Source organism: Oryx dammah, unplaced genomic scaffold, assembly GCF_014754425.2.
Source record: "Oryx dammah isolate SB20612 unplaced genomic scaffold, SCBI_Odam_1.1 HiC_scaffold_7, whole genome shotgun sequence".
Classification (NCBI taxonomy): Eukaryota; Metazoa; Chordata; class Mammalia; order Artiodactyla; family Bovidae; genus Oryx; species Oryx dammah.
The window spans coordinates 15,931,715-15,951,216 of NW_024070191.1; the positions used below are offsets into that span (position 1 = coordinate 15,931,715).

Consider the following 19,502-nt stretch of genomic DNA (forward strand, 5'->3'; position numbering starts at 1 on the left):
GAGAGAATTCAGCACCACCAAACCAGCTCTCCAACAAATTCTAAAGGATATTCTCTAGACAGGAAACACAAAAAGGGAGTATAAACCCGAACCCAAAATAATAAAACAAATGGCAACGGGATCATACTTATCAATAATTACCTTAAACGTAAATGGATTGAATGCCCCAACCAAAAGGCAAAGACTGGCCGATTGGATACAAAAACAAGAACCCTCTATATGCTGCTTACAAGAGACCCACCTCAAAACAAGAGACACATACAGACTGAAAGTGAAGGGTTGGAAAAAGATATTCCATGCAAATAGAGACCAAAAGAAAGCAGGAGTGGCAATACTCATATCCGATAAAATAGACTTTAAAACAAAGGCTGTGAAAAGAGACAAAGAAGGCCACTACATAATGATCAAAGGATCAATCCAAGAAGAAGATATAACAATTATAAATATATATGCACCCAATATAGGAGCACCGCAATATGTAGGACAAATGCTAACAAGTATGAAAGGGGAAATTAACAACAACACAATAATAGTGGGAGACTTTAATACCCCACTCACACATATGGACAGATCAACTAAACAGAAAATTAACAAAGAAACGCAAACTTTAAATGTTACAATAGACCAGTTAGACCTAATTGATATCTATAGGACATTTCACCCCAAAACAATGAATTTCACCTTTTTCTCAAGTGCTCATGGAACCTTCTCGAGGATAGATCACATCCTGGGCCATAAATATAACCTTGATAAATTCAAAAAAATCGAAATCATTCCAAGCATCTTTTCTGACCATAATGCACTAAGATTAGATCTCAATTACAGGAGGAAACCTATTAAAAATTCCAACATATGGAGGCTGAACAACACGCTTCTGAATAACCAACAAATCACAGAAGAAATCAAAAAAGAAATCAAAATATGCATAGAAACGAATGAAAATGAAAACACAACAACCCAAAACCTGTGGGACACTATAAAAGCAGTGCTAAGAGGAAAGTTCATAGCAATACAGGCATACCTCAAGAAACAAGAAAAAAGTCAAATAAATAACCTAACTCTACACCTAAAGCAACTAGAAAAGGAAGAATTAGAGAACACCAGAGTTAGCAGAAGGAAAGAAATCTTAAAAATTAGGGCAGAAATAAATGCAAAAGAAACAAAAGAGACCATAGCAAAAATCAACAAAGCCAAAAGCTGGTTCTTTGAAAGGATAAATAAAATTGACAGACCATTAGCCAGACTCATCAAGAAGCAAAGAGAGAAAAATCAAATCAATAAAATTAGAAATGAAAATGGAGAGATCACAACAGACAACACAGAAATACAAAGGATCATAAGAGACTACTATCAGCAATTATATGCCAATAAAATGGACAACCTGGAAGAAATGGACAAATTCTTAGAAAAATACAATTTTCCAAAACTAAACCAGGAAGAAATAGACAATCTTAACAGACCCATCACAAGCACGGAAATTGAAACTGTAATCAGAAATCTTCCAGCAAACAAAAGCCCAGGTCCAGACGGCTTCACAGCTGAATTCTACCAAAAATTTCGAGAAGAGTTAACACCTATCCTACTCAAACTCTTCCAGAAAATTGCAGAGGAAGGGAAACTTCCAAACTCATTCTATGAGGCCACCATCACCCTAATACCAAAACCTGACAAAGATACTACAAAAAAGGAAAACTACAGGCCAATATCACTGATGAACATAGATGCAAAAATCCTCAACAAAATTCTAGCAATCAGAATCCAACAACACATTAAAAAGATCGTACACCATGACCAAGTGGGCTTTATCCCAGGGATGCAAGGATTCTTCAACATCCGCAAATCAATCAATGTAATTCACCACATTAACAAATTGAAAAATAAAAACCATATGATTATCTCAATAGATGCAGAGAAGGCCTTTGACAAAATTCAACATCCATTTATGATAAAAACTCTCCAGAAAGCAGGAATAGAAGGAACATACCTCAATATAATAAAAGCTATATATGACAAACCCACAGCAAACATTATCCTCAATGGTGAAAAATTGAAAGCATTTCCCCTTAAGTCAGGAACAAGACAAGGGTGCCCACTTTCACCACTACTATTCAACATAGTTCTGGAAGTTTTAGCCACAGCAATCAGAGCAGAAAAAGAAATAAAAGGAATCCAAATTGGAAAAGAAGAAGTAAAACTCTCACTGTTTGCAGATGACATGATCCTCTACATAGAAAACACTAAAGACTCTACCAGAAAATTACTAGAGCTAATTAATGAATATAGTAAAGTTGCAGGATATAAAATCAACACACAGAAATCCCTTGCATTCCTATACACTAAAAATGAGAAAGTAGAAGAAGAAATTAAAGAAACAATTCCATTCACCATTGCAACCAAAAGAATAAAATACTTAGGAATATATCTACCTAAAGAAACTAAAGACCTATATACAGAAAACTATAAAACACTGATGAAAGAAATCAAAGAGGACACTAATAGATGGAGAAATATACCATGCTCATGGATCGGAAGAATCAATATAGTGAAAATGAGTATATTACCCAAAGCAATTTACAAATTCAATGCAATCCCTATCAAGATACCGGCAATATTTTTCACAGAACTAGAACAAATAATTTCAAGATTTGTATGGAAATACAAAAAACCACGAATAGCCAAAGCAATCTTGAGAAAGAAGAATGGAACTGGAGGAATCAATTTGCCTGACTTCAGGCTCTACTACAAAGCCACAGTCATCAAGACAGTATGGTATTGGCACAAAAACAGACATATAGATCAATGGAACAAAATAGAAAGCCCAGAGATAAATCCACATACATATGGACACCTTATCTTTGACAAAGGAGGCAAGACTATACAATGGAGTAAAGACAATCTCTTTAACAAGTGGTGCTGGGAAAACTGGTCAACCACTTGTAAAAGAATGAAACTAGATCACTTTCTAACACCGCACACAAAGATAAACTCAAAATGGATTAAAGATCTAAATGTAAGACCAGAAACTATAAAACTCTTAGAGGAGAACATAGGCAAAACACTCTCCGACATAAACCACAGCAGGATCCTCTATGATCCACCTCCCAGAATTCTGGAAATAAAAGCAAAAATAAACAAATGGGATCTAATTAAAATTAAAAGCTTCTGCACAACAAAGGAAAACATAAGCAAAGTGAAAAGACAGCCTTCCGAATGGGAGAAAATAATAGCAAATGAAGCAACTGACAAACAACTAATCTCAAAAATATACAAGCAACTCCTGCAGCTCAATTCCAGAAAAATAAACGACCCAATCAAAAAATGGGCCAAAGAACTAAATAGACATTTCTCCAAAGAAGACATACAGATGGCTAACAAAGACATGAAAAGATGCTCAACATCACTCATTATTAGAGAAATGCAAATCAAAACCACAATGAGGTACCACTTCACACCAGTCAGAATGTCTGCGATCCAAAAATCTGCAAGCAATAAATGCTGGAGAGGGTGTGGAGAGAAGGGAACCCTCCTACACTGTTGGTGGGAATGCAAACTAGTACAGCCACTATGGAGAACAGTGTGGAGATTCCTTAAAAAATTGCAAATAGAAATGCCTTATGACCCAGCAATCCCACTGTTGGGCATACACACAGAGGAAACCAGAATTGAAAGAGACACATGTACCCCAATGTTCATTGCAGCACTGTTTATAATAGCCAGGACATGGAAACAACCTAGATGTCCATCAGTAGATGAATGGATAAGCAAGCTGTGGTACATATACACAATGGAGTATTACTCAGCCATTAAAAAGAATACATTTGAATCAGTTCTGATGAGATGGATGAAACTGGAGCCGATTATACAGAGTGAAGTGAGCCAGAAAGAAAAACACCAATACAGTATACTAACACATATATATGGAATTTAGGAAGATGGCAATGATGACCCTGTATGCAGGACAGCAAAAAAGACACAGATGTGTATAGCGGACTTTTGGACTCAGAGGGAGAGGGAGAGGGTGTGATGATTTGGGAGAATGGCATTGAAACATGTATAATATCATGTAAGAATCGAAATGCCAGTCTATGTCTGATGCAGGATATGACACGCTTGGGGCTGACGCGCGGGGATGACCCAGAGAGATGTTGTGGGGAGGGGGGTGGGAGGGGGGTTCATGTTTGGGAACGCATGTACACCTGTGGTGGATTCATGTCAATCTATGCCAAAACCAATACAGAATTGTAAAGTAAAAATTAAAAATAAATAAATAAAAAAAAAGAGAAAAAAAAAAATAAAGCTTATATGTTAACCTGGGTTAGTCCACTATATAGTAGAAATCACTGATAAATGTATGAAGTACAAGGCAAAATTTGCACTCCCTCAGTAAACCAAGCTGGCCCTGAGCATATGGTTTTCCTTTTAATTATCACTTAATAGTAATTCTGGGCCTCACTTTTAAAGAGCATTGGCAACATAATTTGGCACAGAAGTTGACATATTTTGCTTATTGGCAAGTTCCCTCTAGCTTCTTTCCTGTATTATTGTGTTTCTTTAAACAAATCTGTCAATATTCACAGAATTAGATAAATTAGAATTGGAAAACTCTTCGTGGATGATGGAGACTTTCCTCTGACTCAGGCCAAATTACTGTCTAGAGACTTTTTTCTTATTGTTTGGCCTGGCTTTATGACAACACGAAGAGGAACGTATATGATATCACTTTCCTTTTTCAATGTTCATGTCTATCTAGGATTCCCTAGTTAAGTTCTGACTATTTTCAATATTTCTGTTTTGCTTCTCATTACATATTTTTCCAAATTGAATCCTTTTAAAATTACATCTAATAACTTTGTTTGCTTTTTATTTTCTAGGCTTTCACATTCCACCAAAGAAATTGCATATGGTAGTGTTGTTGGGGAGCCCATTCAACAGACGTATGGAAAAATCTATAGAATCATTCTATTGCAAATGATTCAGTTGCCGGAATTCCTTTCTAGAACGAAGTGGAAGAGAAATGCATAAACAGGTAAAACATTTTTTTTTACCTATAAGGTGAACCACATGTATGCTATGTTCATACCTATGAGAGGGTGGCATGAGTTGTAATTGAAAAGACCAAGCCTTTACCTGGAATAGATGCAGCTAGTGCAGTTACTCTAGAAATACTGAAGAATGATATGCATTCTTCACAAACAAGTGTAAGTATCCGTTTCTTCTACTTCCCAGTTGAATGGTGGGGAAGAAATATTAGATCTATTATAGAAGAAATTTATCTTTACTTCCAACCATGCATAACTATGGTTGTCCCCCTGCAGCCCTGAGGTTAAATATACAATTTATTTTGGGAAAGAAGAGCAAAGGTACATTAAAAATGTTAACGTGTTTTTTTCCTAAAAATGGAATCCATTACCATGGTCACATCCATCCAGTTTTCTCTTAGGATATTCCTGCTCTTCTGTAGAAATAGTCATCAGTGTCTGAGAAGGAGAAGATGAGGGCATTTCTCTGAGACGTGATTTTGTTTTCTGCGGGCTGTGCTAGTGTGGCTCCAGTTTACCTTACCACCTCAGGTCCTCCTTTAGGATCTGTCACCTTTAGAGGAGACAAGTTGAATAAGACGGGGTCCTTGTGCTCAAGAATTTTATGCCTTATTAAGGGAAATAAGACAGACACAGACAAATCTATAAATTCAGGGAATAAGGCAGTGTGTGACAAGTGCCAGGTGAACAGAGCAAATGAGGTATATGCCTCAGGCGGGGAGATCGAGTCTTACTGAATTTATTTTCACTTAAGTTATACTCCAAGCACTCTAGCTGTATAACATGGGGAGAAAAATTCATGATAAAGGAAGATCTCTAAGGCTGGATGATTTAACAGACCCTTTAAAAGAATCAGCAGAAAATGCATTTTGGTTCACAGCAATAGCTATAGAAAGAAATTAAGTTTTCCTAGTTTTTCTATATTTGATTTTGCATGCTCCAGAATAGATGGGTTTTCTTTTGACTTTCACTTTGATTTTCTTCTCTATTCTTTCCACTCCTGCTGACCTCTTCAAACACCGCTTCATTCTGATTCACAAGGCCTCTGGGTCAACTCGCAGAGAGACTGGCGCTCAGGGCAGCATCAAGTCACTGACTTCCCTCAAAGGAGAAGCGGCAAGCTGGCGTGGGACTACGGACCCTGGGGGTGAGGTTTGTGACCCTGGGATTCCCAGAGTCATAAAATTCTTATTTGGGGAATACTACGTAGCTATTTCAAGAGCAGGCCAAGTTCTTTCTAGGAGTTGTAATACACAGCATTGCTTTTTCCGTGAGAAAGTAAGCTAAGCCCCTCAGGGATGCTGTGGGAATAAGAGCCACAGTGTTGTAACTAATCTGCTTTAAAAGTTGAATTCTTAAAAGATGCATTTTATAATTTTTAAGTCATATTATTTTCACAGTTGAAGCACTCAGGGTAAAGGGCCATCCAGGGTATTTTGAAAAGATTATACACTGTATTTTGTCAGAACATTTTTTCCCTATGATTTCATAGCCTCTCCTTCGTGGAAGGGAAAAAAAAAATGTTTCTCTTTCTCCCCCTTCTCTTGCTCTTGTAACTGTTCTCAGAATTCTTAGGGAGAGAAAAGAGTTTAAAGATGCTCCAACAATTTGCTGGTCTATAGTTAGATTTTGTTTTTCCTGTTTAAAGTGTGCAGCACTTTGTAACTGGACTGATATCTGGGCTGGTTGCCCAGTGGAAATTTCAGAAACAGAGGACAGTGCGTTTCTGTATGTTGTTTCAAATAACTCTCCTTGCTTCTTTAGGGAGATATAATAGGCATTCACATTAGGCCAGAAGGTTATTAGATCTCCACGAGGCTCCGTCCGGCTACATGCCATGAATATTATTCTGTCAACACAAACGTCATTAGAATCTGCTAAAATTGAATTACTCTTAACAGCTTTACAGCTGTCTCACAACATTTGACAACTACCAAGAAATGCATCTTGGCATCAATGAGAATTCTTCACTAGGCCGATTTACATCTAAGAACAGTGGGAAAGGAAGGGGAATAATGGTATCACAGTTTCAATGTATAATGTTTACAAAATCAGTACTGAGTTTTTCTCTCGCAGGCTGGGATTGATTTTCCCACCCCCCTTATCCCGGTACCTTTATAGCCCTGGTGACTATAAATAAGTTGCAGGAAAATGACTTCTCTCCTGTTTCATGATGCTTTTCTTATCTGACTGCCACAGCTGTCACATATCCACATGCTCTTATTTAAGATGTCTGTATCTGGAAACATTACTGCTTCTGTTCTTCAGTAGCTGAAAAACATTATGATAGTATTTTGTGAATCGAATTCATTCTTCTCTTTTGCTTTACTACACTTTTAATGTCTCGTTCTCTCTGTGATCTTTAGTCTCCTCCATAGGGTTCCTCTGTTTATACAGTTAATATTTATCCCAAAGAAAAACTGAATTTCAGATTTTAAGAAGAATCTGTGAGTCTGAGCTTCACATCTTGCTCTTAGATTTCAGTATTAAGGTGAACCTACAAATAATGCTGATCCTTTTCATTAGTGATAAATCTTCAAGGTCAGTGTGAAGAGCTTCATAATACCCAGCATTAAACAACATTTCTATATGTTCTTCTCCACGCTATTCTGTTTGCTTTCTTTAAAATAAGATGCCCTTAAAATGCACGTAGGAAGTGAAATATTGCAAAGGATGAAGCGCAACAGTATCCATTTGAAAACCAGTAAGGTTAAAGATTTTGCATGCAGTTAAATTCTGGATACTTACATTTCCTTGCAAACTTACTGCAATTCAGTTTCTCTTCAGTTAATATTATTTATTCCATCTAGAGTTCTTGCTGTCAAAGGTATACACCTCGAGATTAAATAAAATAGAATGCCAAGTATCACACAGGAGACATTAAGTCAGTATTTTATAGTGTTTTGTTCAAGTGCTAGAGGACCTGCATCAGTACAGATTTCATTAAATACTCTTGTCTAATATATGTAGTCAACTCTGCTCTCATTATTTTAAAAATGTGACTCTTGGATACGTAGCATACTTTGATAACATTCGCAGGTAAATTAAAATCATTTTTAACATCATATTATCTTGTTGCTGAGTCTTAGAATGAAGTAAAAAGTCGATTTGTCACAAGAATCAGGACAGACTACTAGCGGAGTTTATGGAAACAGCAGAACTTTACGTGGAGCACTGCAAAATTTCTGCTTCACGAAATATTCCCCTAAATCATTATGTGAGAAATAGACCATTTATTAAGTAAATGATAAATATTGGGAGAGGGTCAAAGTTATTACAGAAAGAAAATACCCAAAGTGATGGTGAAAAACACTGCAGATCTTCTAATGGGCAAAAGTGCATTATGAAATTATTTCCCACAGTGCTCAAAGATTGCCAAAAAAAGCCCACAGTGCCAGGTAGAAAGAAACAGAGCCCAGCCATTATTTTGAGGGTTTGATCAAACTAGTCACTCAATTGGCATAATTTTAGCCAAATTCCTCCCACTTTCTCTACTGTAGAACTATTCTTAAACAGCATAAAAGTATGATCAAGTGTCTTTCAAACTATATAATTTCTGGTATTACTAGAGAAGACCCTCTTAATTTTAGAGGAAGATGATGGATTAGTTCTGAAAGTGAGGAAGTAATCAAAGGGTCCAGATTGGAGTGGCATCCGGATTGGAGTGTCAGAGAACGAAAGCTTTCTTTTGTTGAAGGGAGGACTCTTGCTCTACAGGTAGTGAGAGAGATGCAGAAATGGAGGGAAAAAGGTGAGAAGAACCAAATTCAATCAGATTTCATACTAGAGGCTGACTGGAAGCTCCTAAAAGGTCTACACTAAAACAAGAGAAAGAAAGTATAAAAAGATGGTTTTTATAGGACAAATGAAAAATATGGAGCACTGAGAAGCTTTTTGAAATATGAGTATTCACATCAGAATGATGTTAGAACATACTGCATACTCTGTTTACTCTTAGAGATATATTCTAAGGTTAAAAATGCTGAGGAATCTTAAAATTATCTCAGTTTCTTTGTCTTCATAGTAATTATTGTATTGTTTAAGATCCAAGAGTTGCAATAATATAGAAAAAGAGATATATGCATACAAAATTTTTAAAATGCATACAAATTTAAAACCATGTAATGTTAAAAAGTTGAAAATATCAAATAAAAGTATAATTTTTCAAGATATATTTTCTAGCTCTCTCCATCTAAAAACAATAATATTCCTTGTGGAAATCAGCACTCCTCACACCCAGTTTTCATTTTCTAATTATTATTCACACTGAAGGAATCAGAGACACTTAGGAAATGGCTGATTCCAAAGGAAGAATCAAAGAAGTGGAAGGGAATGGTGACTGCCAAACCTTTAACACCATGAGTGCCCTACATATTCTGAGAAGGAAAGTATTCAAGGATGAATTGATTGTTTTAAAAGGACACAGTTGCCAGCCTAGAGTGACTACTCCTGATCCAAATTGGGAGCATTCAAACACCAATAATAACTATAATTCATTGAAATCCATTACATAAATATACATCATTGAGTTAATAGTAAGGCTAAGGAAAGAGACTATAAATCAAACAAACTCATTGATCACCTCTGGAGATGACGAATATACAAATTCCTTACTTTTGAAAACTGGTAATTAAAAGATGAGAACAATGCAGGAGACCATGTTTGAGCCTGGCCGGAAGATCCTGCGTTCCACGGAGCAGCTAACTACTGAGCTTGTGCTCTGGAGCCCAGGAGCCGCAACTCCTGAACCCACGTGCCACAGCTACTGAAGTGTGAATGCTCCAGAGCCCGTGCTCCACAACAAGGGAAGCCATCACACTTCAAAGCCTGCACACTATGACTACGAGAGTAGCCCCTGCTAACCACAACTAGAGAAAAGCCCTCGAAACAATGAAGATCCAGCACAGTCCAAAAAAAAAAAAAGATGAGAACAAGATATAATACCTTGTTTTTTCAACAAGAACTACAGATTCAAGAATTTTTAAAAAGTGGCCCTAGTTGATAAAAAAAATTTTTTTTACTTATTTATAGGATAATAATAATAAATGTAAAACAAAAGAAAGAAAATCACTGCTAATCTTAATGAAACAGCTAAAGGAAGAAACTTCAATGGCTGTAAACATTTTTGGTGAAATGTTGGTAAACAAAATATAATGTTGAGTATCTCCCCACAGATTATTTAATTGAAAAAGAGAAAACATACCTTTGTGGTGAAAGATCTGACTAATGGAGTTAATCTAGTGGCACTACTTACTTGTGAACAAAACAGACATTCTGTAAATTAAATGCAACAAGAAATTCTGATTTTTCCATGAACTATTTTTTTCACAAAAGTGTTTAACTTGTGTCCAACCATGACGTTAGTTTTAAGTTTCAACTTACAGAAAATATAGGTGATATAGAAATATAAATTATGTGATGAAAACACACCCAGACAAATGCAGAATGTAAAACATTCTATAGGACATCTGGTCTGATGTCGTAAAGAAGTTAATAGCAGGGGCAGAAATTAAAAGTGGTAAAAACTACTTGACTTAGAAAGACTTAGAGACATAACAAATGTATTGAGTGCCTTATGATTGAATCCTCACGAACGATATGTGGGAGAATTGGAATGTAGACCAATAGACTGGGTATCTGATTTTATTAGGGAATTATTGTTGATGTTAAATACAGTCATGCTACTGTGATCATATGGAGAGCATTTCTTCTCACACTGAAGAATTTGGGGGAAAGAATCATGATATATATATAAATTATTTTAAGTGTTATAGTCAAAAAGGTAAGTATAAGCAATGATACAAGTATAAATTTATATAGAGAGTATACATCTAGATTGGGCTTCCCAGGTGGCTCAGTAGAAAAGAATCTGTCTGCAATGCAGGAGATGCTGGTTCCATCCCTGGTTTGGGAAGATGATCTGGAGAAGGAAATGGCAACCCACTGCAGTATTCTTGCTAGGAGAATCCCCATGGACTAAGGAGCCTGGTGGGCTACAGTCCCTGGGGTTGCAAGAGAGTCGGGCATGACTTAATGACTAAAACAACACAAATAAAACCTACAGATTAACAGAAAAGGCAAAATGCTTACAGGTGTTGAATCTGGATGGTAAGTGTATAAGTCTTCTTTGTGGCATTCTTTCTATTTTTCTGTATATTTTAAAACTGTCATGATACAATAGTTTTTATTTTTAAAGAATATTTGTTGTTCTGTCTGTCATATCCGACTCTTTGCAACGCCATGGACTGCAGGATGCCAGGCTTCCCTGTCCTTCTGTATCTCCAGAGTTTGCTCAAACTCATATCCATTGAGTCGATGATACCATATTTAAAGAATATGTATAATTATAAAGCCCCAGAAGTTAATAAAAGGTACAGTACCTCTATTCTCTTAAAGCCCTTGCATTAGAGATTCAAATAGCCGGCATCTAGGATTCAAAGAGATGAATATTTAATTTTGGGAAATCAGTAGCTTTAAAGGGAGCTCTGAAGGAGAAAAATTGTATGATATCCCTGATATACAGAGTCTAAAAAGAAATGACTCGAACTTATTTACAAAACAGAAATGGACTCATAGACTAAGAGAATGAACTTATGGTCATCAGGGAAGAAGAGATAGGGAGTTTGGGATCGACATGTATACACTGCTATATTTAAAATGGATAACCAACAAGGACCTACTATATAGCACAGGGAACTCTGCTCGATGATATGTGGCAGCCTGGGTGGGAGGGGAGTTTGGATACATGTGTGTGTATGGCTGAGTCCCTTCACTGACCACCTAAAACTATCTCGACACTGTTAGTCAGCTATACTCCAGTGTAAAAGTTTAAAAAAATAAAGGGAGCTCTGCTATTGGAAACACTGGAATGCATACCTGTAAAATGGATAGTATGTAACTGCTTCAACGCTGCCCTGGAGAATTCTTGACCCTGGAAGTTCTCTGGGTATAGTTTAAGAGTGGCATGGCCCCAAATGGGCCTGCACCCACTCCCTGAGCCTTCCTGGAGCCACGCTGTCCCGGTGCAAGTCCTCCAGGCCAGTACACGTCTGAGATCCCAGCTCCCAACCCAGATGCTCCTAAACCAAGGGAAATGAACTGACAGTTTCAGAATTTGCTTTTGCTTCTAGGAGAGCTGGAGGAGAGGTCCTAAAGATGTCATCGTTAGGCTACCCAGTGCCCCCACATCAGAATTCCCCGGAATGTCAGGTCAGTCGGATTCTTCAACTCAGTAACACTTGCCTAGTCTGCAAATGCCCCGTTACTGGGAAAATACAGGACAGAAAGGGTCCTGTCCATAAACTTCCACCTCCAGTTGAAGCATTATAAATCAATTGTCCTTTCAACAGCCTCTTTTTAACTATTCCAGTCTTATGACTGATTCTCTGCTTCCTAGGTCTTTGAATGGTAATTTCCGTGAGAGCCAATTATTTTATGCAGAAACATGTTTTTCACTAGAAAGGAAATTCTTTTTATCTTACTAAAGTTGGAACATAATAGTTTAGACATTTCCGTTCTCTAAAACATATAACATCTAGTGCATGGCTGTTACCTGAAGCACTACATCAAAGTACTCTTCTAAGGTAGGAGTTTCCTAGGAGTTAGAAAACTCACTAGGTCAGAAAGTACTCACTAACCTCCTACAGCCTGAAAAGGAAAGTGTGGGGCCACTTAACGGCAAATGTCAGTGTTAGCCTGACTGCATGTCTGCAGAGAGTTACAAATATTGAGGGGAGAGAAAGGAATTTAAAAATAAGCTAAGGAAGCATATTTTCTTATTTTTCTAAGTATTTCCTAAATTACCCAAATCAGGTAACAAATACTTCACCTTCCACTCAGGTCATTTCCTGGGTGAATATGACCATTTCACTTACACTTTTTTTTTTTAATGAATCAAAGCATCTTTCAGGCTCATATTAGTCTCATAAGATGGGTATCTGGGTATTTTATATAGCAAGGCCTTGTGGTCTTGTAGTTTTGTATAAAAGGTGTGTTAATACGTGTGTGTGTGCATGTATTGAAAATTCCACAGATTCTTGATTTTAACAAACAGGCAATATACTCCTAATCCTCTTGAAATTTACGGTGAACTTCAGTAGAAGGAACTATGTCTCCATAACTGGCTGAATCTTAGCTGTCATGAAAAAGGAGTTTAGTCAAGCGGTAGAGGAGGAAGAGGGTCTCACTTTGGTCCAGAGAGCTGCCTTCAGCTTTGGAGATCACTAGTCATTTTACCATTGGAAAAACAAATGGAAAGGCAGGGTTCATGTTAGCATTGTGAGGAAGTAAGCAAGATACTCACCAACAGGGGAATCTTGGTTCCTAAGCTGTGGACTAGGGGCATTGACTCTGATGGAAATAACACACAATCCCTGAGGATGTGACAGTAGTCTTTAATCAAGAGGATTCACTGTCCTAGTATTACGTAAATAGGCTTTTTATGTAATGTGACAGACTCAAAGGCCCAGGAGAGCTACTAAAACTGACTTCTCCTAATGTAAGTAAGGTTTTCAACCCCAGCACTACTGACATTTGGGACCAGAAGTTGTTTGTTCTGGGTTCTGTCCTGTGCATTATGGGATGTTTATCAGCACCCACAGCTGCTGATGGCACACCATCAGTTACAACGACCAAAGAGATCTTCAGACACTGCAAACTGTCCCCTCTGGGGGAAAATGCTCCCAGCGGAGACCACTGCACTAGGAATTCAAATCTATATGCTGATACCATGTATTATAGCTACTTTGGGAAAGTGAATACTTAGTATAGTCTACATCCTTAAAAAGATCCCGACTCATTCATTTTTTTTTTTAATGTCTATTTATTTGGCTGTGCTGGATTTTAGATGTGGCATGTGGGATCTTTAGCTACAGCATGTGAAGTCTTCGTTACAGCATGTGGGATCTAGTTTCCTGACCATGGATCGAACCCAGTCCCCCTGCACTAGGAGCGTGGAGTCTTAGCTACTGAACCACCAGGGAAATCCTTGACTCATTCATTCATTCAGCAAATATTATACTGTTGATATGTCTCTTCTAGGAAGAGTGAATAGCATGTTCCAAGGCCCTGGGGCAGGACAAGGCTTGGGTATTAGTGGAAAGTTCAAGGTATTAGACCAATTGGTCTTTATTGAATTTATCCTTAAAAGATCAATTTTGCTCATATAGAGTTTACGTTTGGTTTTGTCAAAACCTTAAGTCTGAAAGTTAAAACAATGATTGTCATTTTTGATAATGGTATGTATACATATACTTTCTGGGATCTTTTATTCCTAAATATCATGAATAAAAATGTGTGTCATATTTAGTCACTAAAAAAAAAAAAACTGAATAAACTATCAGAGTTTTAGGTATGTGGGTATATCTATCAAGAAGTAAAATCTGATTCTTCTAGGCCAAAGAAGTTGAATTTGAAATATATAATTTGCAAGGCAACATGTAATGACTAGGCAATCCATTTTCTACTAAACATTGATATATATATATATATAATTTGAAATATATGTGTGTATATATGTAAATATATATCTATATATCAGTGTTTGGTAGTTTGTATTTCTCAAAGCTTCTAGGCAATCTCTATTCAGTATCCAGTGTGGTAATTTCTGAATAAAAACATTTGACCCTGCCCACTCCCCCATTAAAATGCTTTCATGGATCTGTACTGACAGTGGGATAAAAACAAATCTAAGCATGATCCATGGATTTACCACTGTAGCTACATCCCAGACCACATGTGCTCTCCTTCCTCGCTCTAGTTATCCAGACTCCCTTGGACCAAGGCTTGCCCCGGGGTCTGCACACAATGTTTTATCTGTCTGGAAGGTACTCCTCTCCTTTTCTCACATACTTAGTTCCTGCTCATTCTTTAGCTCTCAGTTGAGCTCTCTTTCCCTCCAAGGTCTTTTCCCTACCACTCTGGCTACATCAGTCTCCCTGATACATACTTTTAGAGTACCTTTATCTTTTTGTCATACTGTTGGTCATATCTGGAGTTTTTCAGATCCACCGTGTGATTAGCAATATATCTTTCTTCCCCACCAGAGCACACACAGACAGTACTTTCTTGCCTATAGAGCCCGTGTCCAACTGGTTCACCACTACACCCAGCATCCAGCATCCAGCGTGGCACACATAAGACCTGCATAAATCCCTGTTGAATGACTGAATGATAAACCCTCCCAGCTCCTTAAACACACTGTGCTAACATGTGCCCCACACTTACGCCCTGAGTGCATGCCTTGCTTACTTCTTTTAGGTTTGCAGCCATCTCCCCTAAGGAAGTTGCGGTGGTGGTGATGGTTCACAGATGCAGGGTTTGCGCTGGGTGGAAAGTGACGTCACACAATTCCTATGGGCTAGGAAGGAGAGAAACCTCTGAGTCTCCTAAAGCCTCATGTTGTTAGAAACAATTTTTTTTTTCTGAGTCTGCTTCTTTTATGGTTTATTCCAATTTCGATACATTCAGATTTCCCTATATCTCATTCAGGGTAAATTTAAAATTCTCTATCTGACCCAGTCTACAACCTTGCTACAATGTACTGAATGTCTGTCTATCAGAAACGTACATGTTGAAATCCTAACCCCCCCAAGGTTATGGTATTAGGAGGTGGGGGCTTTGGGAGGTGGTGAGGTCATGAGGGTAGAGTCTCCATAAATGGGATTAGTGCCCTTATAAGAAAATCAAAAACGACAGCTCCACCTTGGAAGGTGACAGCGTGAAGATGGCCATCCACAGTTTGGGAAGGGTCCTCACTAGATACCAAATACATCAGTGTTTTCATCCTGCACTTACCAGCTTACAGAACTGTGAGAAACTGTTTATGGCATTTGTGCCATAGCAATCCAAAATGAACCAAGAAACTTGTATGATATACATAATCTCTCAGCCCTTCAAGTCATTAAAATTAAGCTCAGTGGCTTTGGGGTGGATGGCTAAAAATCATCTAAAGATTTTTTTTTTAATATTTTTCAGGTGGTTTTGTATTTTTGGTAATAAAGGTTTCTGAGAAGATTTTCATTGCTAGTGAAAGTCTCTCAGTTGTGTCCGACTCTTTGCAACCCCATGGACTATATAGTCCGTGGAATTCTCCAGGCCAGAATACTGGAGTGGGTGGCCTTTCCCTTCTCCAGGGGATCGTCCCAACCCAGGGATCAAATCCAGGTCTCCTGCATTGTAGGCGGATTCTTTACCAGCTAAGCCACCAGGGAAGCCCAAGAATACTGGAGTGGGTAGCCTATCCCTGCTCCAGCGGATCTTCCCAACCCAGGAATTGAACCAGGGTCTCCTGCACTGCAGGTGGATTCTTTACCAGCTGAGCTACCAGGGAAGCCCTTTTCATTGCTAAGCACAAATCAAAAATCTTGAATTCTTTTAGTGAAGAGACTGTTAAAAATCTCTTGATTGTACTAGAAGAGCCATTGCAGTGAAAAACATTCTGAAATATACTTTGTTTTGATGTTACTTATTTTGATGCCTTTTAATCTGTATATGCAATGTGTATCTCCCAGAATTTCTTATAAAGAATCTGAAATTGACTAACCATGTAGTTGCTAACTTTGTCCTAGATGCATCAATAATTAAAAGTAAAAAAAAAAATTGTTCTGAGTCATTGTGTAATACACATGAATCCATCATACCACTTGGAAACACTGTCAATGGAAATTTCATTTGTAGGGGTTTGGGTGACTGCATAATGTGTCTACTTTTTAAATAAATAGTACTGTTTTGGGAAGAGTTTTTCAGGCAGTGTGTAGAATGTCCCATAAGGAGGTACAGAGATAGAAGCTGATATGAGCTCCTTTGAGATTCTGTCACTAGATGAAAGAACTTGTACTATCCACAACATAATTCCTAAATCTCTCCCTGCTCCTTCTTCCCTTGAGTCTTAGAGTGGCTGCTCAGAGTCATTATGGACGAGTGAGGGTCACCTCCTGCTAAAATGCTGATTTATGGATCTGCTTCTGTTTCTGTTGCTGTTTAAAGGCTCCTTGCCCCGCTTCTTGCCTCCTTCCACTATGATAAAATGGGGACTTTTAGGTCTAGTCCAAGAGTATAAGTAATGATCAGGATGACTATTCTTCAGATTCAGAATTCCTAAAGTACCTAGTGAGAACTTCATGAGAAACAAAATTATTTTTGTTTATAAATACAATTAAAATCAATCTTATTGTGAGTATCTAACTGGGTACATCTATAAGAGTGTATTTAATAAGATACCCTTGAAGGTGAAGGTGAAGGTGAAGTTGCTCAGTTGTGTCCGACTCTTTGCGACCCCGTGGACTGTAACCTACCAGGCTTCTCTGTTCATGGGATTCTCCAGGCAAGAATACTGGAGTGGATTGCCATTTCCTTCTCCAGGGGATCTTCCTGACCCAGGGATCGAACCTGGGTCTCCCGCATTGGAGGCAGACGCTTTAACCTCTGAGCCACCAGGGAAGCCTTAAGATGATTTTAATAAGATATCCTCTTGATTTTATCCAGAGAAGAGAAAGAAGAGGAGAGAAAAAGAGAGAGGGGTTACTTTTGATCTCTGATTATTATAGAACTAATGATAATATTAACATTTAATTTAAAAATCTGCATGTGCTTTTTTTTAAGATGAAAGGAAAACTTCTGTCCCCATCAGATAAGTGTCTCAAAGAATAAGTCAATGAAGAGGTATAAGATGAATGCTCTGGACTAATTGGATAAAATAAAATATGTGCAACAGCATGCTTCTCCAGAGTCTTAAAAGGTATTCTGCACTTAAAAGCAAATATTCAGTGCTCTGCATACATTTAAAATATGAATAATTACTGTAGAAGAATGTTTGATTTTTATGTCATGAGATTTTGTAATATTTTATACTTTAAAAATGTTTACAGGATTTTTAAAATAATTTGATTGTTTTAATCACTAAAAAATGAACTGAAACACAAAAATTGTATCTATGATTTGTAAATAATAGTGGAAAATATTTTTTCCTAAATGTTGATGTTAACTATTTCATTCTTGTAATTTGTGAATTTCCTTGTTTGTCCTCTAATTTCTCATTAAATACTGGAATTCCTCTTTAAGCTGTATAATTGTAAATAAGGGAATTCTCCCTAAAATCAAAAGGATGCCCTTGACTATTATTTTATTGCTGGTTCTGATATGTTCACAACTGTAGACTGTATCAGTTTAGTTCAGTCGCTCAGTCGTGTCTGACCCTTTGCAACGCCATGGACTGCAGCACGCTAGGCCTCCCAGTCCATCACCAATTCCCGGAGCCTGAGTAAACTCATGTCCATTGAGTTGGTGATGCCATCCAACCATCTCAGCCTCTGTCGTCCCCTTCTCCTCCTGCCTTCAATCTTTCCCAGCATCAGGGTAGACTATATAGCACAATCTTAACATTGTAAAGCTTATTGACATTTCAGCATTTTCATGTTAATTGGTCTGGTAAGCTCTTTTGATACAACAGATTCTACTTATAAACTGATCAAAATATGTTTTAATAAAAGCCTTCTGGGGTTTCCCTGGTGGCCTGGCAGATAAGAATCCACCTGCCAATGCAGGAGACATGGATTCCATCCCTGATCCAGGAAGATCCCACATGCTGAGAGCAGCTAAGTGTGTGCGCACCACGACTACTGAGCCTGTGTTCCACAAGAGAAGCCACTGCAATGAGAAGCTCACACACGGCAACTAGAGTAGCCCCTGCTCGTCCCAACTAGGGAAAAGCCCAAGCAGTAACAAAGGCCCAGAACTGCCAATAAAAAATAAGATTAAAAATAAAAAAGCTTTCTGGCATTTCTGGCATATTTTTTCCTTGTTCATTTTCTTCTCACGATGATTGATAGATATTCTAAGAAGTAAAGAAGTGTAGGTATTGCTTTACCATCTATACGCTATCACATATTTTTTTTTAGAAGCATAGTTACTTAGTCGTGTCTGACTCTTTGTGACCCCATGGACTGTAGTCCACCAGGCTCCTCTGCTCATGGGATTCTCCAGGCAAGAATACTGGAGTGGGTTGCCAGTCCCTTCTCCAGGGGATCTTCCCAACCCAGGGATCAAACTCAGGTCTCTCCCATTGCAGGCAGATTCTTTACCATCTGAGCCACAGGGAATATTTTTAAGTCACTCTTTATTGTCAGGTCCTTAATACATTAAGGGTACTACATAGAATATTCAACTAATTCCTACCAGAACCAAGTTATGTTAGGCATTAACAGGTCCTTTGTGTAGAAACAGAGACACAGGCTCAGAAAGGCATTTTAATTGCCTGCGTCTCAACAAAGCCAGAGGTGATGACAGAACCAGAATTTAAACCTACGTTGGCCTGACTTCAAAAAGTGTATTCCTTCAAATAAAGCAGTTAATAATAAAATGATACCCAAAACTGGCAAATACGAAGAGTACTTAAATATTCTTATCTATTTAAATGAGAAAATTTATATAACGTGAAGAGGATAGTACAGGCAGGCGTACCTCAGA

The 19,502-nt window shown here is 37.8% G+C and overlaps 1 long non-coding RNA gene and 1 other non-coding gene across 5 annotated transcripts in view; one reads left to right on the forward strand and one right to left on the reverse strand.

Moving 5' to 3' along the window:
* Positions 1-18,157, forward strand: part of LOC120865754 — a 27,605-nt gene extending 9,448 nt beyond the window's left edge. For 2 of the 4 annotated variants that reach the window (XR_005721499.1, XR_005721502.1), the window contains 4 exons: positions 4,872-5,026; positions 6,081-6,186; positions 12,170-12,248; positions 17,640-18,157. This is a non-coding gene — a long non-coding RNA (uncharacterized LOC120865754). Of the gene's footprint in view, positions 1-4,871; positions 5,027-6,080; positions 6,187-9,311; positions 9,401-12,169; positions 12,249-17,639 lie in introns of those variants that run through there. The other 2 variants (XR_005721500.1, XR_005721501.1) reach the window with 2 other exon arrangements.
* Positions 17,405-17,477, reverse strand: TRNAW-CCA. Its single transcript has one exon. It is a non-coding gene; the product is annotated as a tRNA-Trp (tRNA).
* Positions 18,158-19,502: the final 1,345 nt, after the last annotated feature.